This window comes from Prunus dulcis, chromosome 6 (genome assembly GCF_902201215.1).
Source record: "Prunus dulcis chromosome 6, ALMONDv2, whole genome shotgun sequence".
In the NCBI taxonomy this organism is placed as follows: Eukaryota; Viridiplantae; Streptophyta; class Magnoliopsida; order Rosales; family Rosaceae; genus Prunus; species Prunus dulcis.
The window spans coordinates 14,804,061-14,806,513 of record NC_047655.1 but is presented as its reverse complement, the minus strand read 5'-3'; positions in this window follow the sequence as shown (position 1 = coordinate 14,806,513).

The following is a 2,453-nucleotide window of genomic DNA, read 5'->3' as shown; positions in this document are numbered from 1 at the left end:
GGAAGGATATAATAAGCCTCCTCGGCTGATCCTCTAATGGACAATGGATGGTGAAACCAAAGTTGTGTTTCAGATCTCTCATTATGTCACTTGGTGTGTATATTGTCTGAGAATCCTTCAACTTCCTTTTAAATGAAGTGGCTACAAGTGCTACGGTTGCTTGACGATGGTCATCATGTACGAACCTCAAATCACATTCATGGACAGCTGTACACCTCACAATCATGAAGTTTTATTCTCCAATTCTCAATGCTCGAACCCGCCATGAGCATGGATGTTGACAACAAACCACAAGCAACCTCTTAGTGCAAGATAATTGCACCTTAAATTCAAAGTGGCCTCTCAATGCCATTAACCGTAACTCAGTCAACAATGTTCCCTTACTAGAGAAAAATAGCTCAACTGTAATTTTCGGATTCCAATCACTTCACGAATACGCTGTTCCAAATATGTTTTTCCATCATTTACACCGGCCATATTGTACCGATTATGTTCATCCATTTGACTCAAATAATGTTCACGAGTGGGTTCAGATTCTCCTCCTAAACGCATTATTGGCAATTGGGTAGATGTGTTCAAGGGGCCCAAAATAGGAGAGGCAGAGTACACTGACACTTTATTTCTTTTAGTACCATTATCACCACCATGCATCTCCTCCACCTCACTAAAATCAATCATGTCCATAAAATTTGTCCCAACATCACCTCCCACATCAGCGACATTTGTATTATTCCAAGTTACTTCATTGCTTTCAACAATGGCAGCTGAAGAACGACCCATCTAACTACTATCTATCGTGATATGCATACTATCAACTGCATCATTTGTCAGTCCATTATCTTCTATACTCACGAGTAAGGGAGCTAGTTTTGAAGGTGTTACCTCACAATTGTACTTCATAAAAAATTTGACATCATCATTGTCCTCTATCTTTATGTGCTTCCACTCATTCGAGGCCACCAAAACTGATAACTTTAAGCAAACCTTGGCTTCCCTGTTGTTTGTATTACCAATCTGATGCACACGATCCAGCAGTTCAGCAAATGTGATGGTCCATGGAACTATTAAGCCTTTTGAGTCACCCCCTTCGTATTTGCACATCTTCTTTGAGGTTACCCATTTTCTATTGTAGAAAACCAAAATAACAATTGTCTCCATTTCTGACCATGAAAAAAAATTATTTCATTCACACAATACAACCACAATAACCAAGCAATACAATGGCAGTATTACAACAATATAACAACAATATAACAACAGCAATATAACAGCAATACCACAACAAAATAACAGGAACATAACAGCAATACAACACTAACACAACAGTGAACAAGGATTCATCACAACTATACAAATCCACTACATCAAATGGAAAATCCAAAGTTCCAAGATTCACATATCCAGAGCAATCTAAATGCAATTGGTAAAAACCCAGATGGATGAGCATGAAGATTCAAAAAACCTAACCCAAAGCAATTACAGCCAAAACCAATTTAATAGAAACCCAAGCAATGAAAATAAAATGAATTTCAAAGAATCCAACAGATATTAAGAAAATAACCATCAACACTACCTATTCGAGGTCGGCGATCCAGTAGAGCTTCAAGGTTGCAAGCAACTATTCAGAAGACATACCTAAAATATGGGGTTGAGGGAGGGGTTCATGATTCAGAACAGAGACCGAGAGAGAGCTGCGTGAGAGAGAGAGAGAGAGAGAGAGAGAGAGAGCAAAGAGAGACAGAGATCTACGCTAGAGCAAAGAGAGATACAGAGAGCTGCGCTAGAGAGAGAGCAAAGAGAGAGACTGAGAGAGAGAAAAGGGGGCTGAGCGAGCTGAGAGAGAACCAAATTTCTGAAAATGTGATATGGGTGCAATCAGTTGACAATAAAGATGTATTTATAGGTGGTAGTTTTAAAAATTTTGAGGAGGGGTGGTATTTTCACAAAAAATTATAAAATAGATGATATTTTGAGCTATTTCCCAAGATTTTTAACGATCTCGATATTTGGTTTATGCATTTGACTCTGTTTCTTAACTTTCTTCATTTTATCAAGAAGGTGAACTTACTTTGCCTCCAAATACTGGAAGAAATTTCTCAAGGACCTTTTCAGAGGAAGTGTCATTTGCTTCATTTCTGATCCTAGGATTCCTTTAACAAATCACTGAGAGGATGAATGATAATGTTTTGCATTGAAGCAGGACTGACACAGAGGAATGTTTGAAGCAGGACTGACACAGAGAAGTGTTAACACGTTAAAAATACCATCCCGGAAACAATATTCTTTGTTTTGTTGCATGGTATAAAATCATCAGTCCTGTCCCAGAATAGCTGATGAGGTGATGAGGTTATGTCAAGTCAGTAAGCTATATTTGACTGACTGTAAGTTAAATTAATTTAGCTATTGCATTTGTCTTTAGGGTTAACTCTTTTAGCTACATCCAATGTAGATGG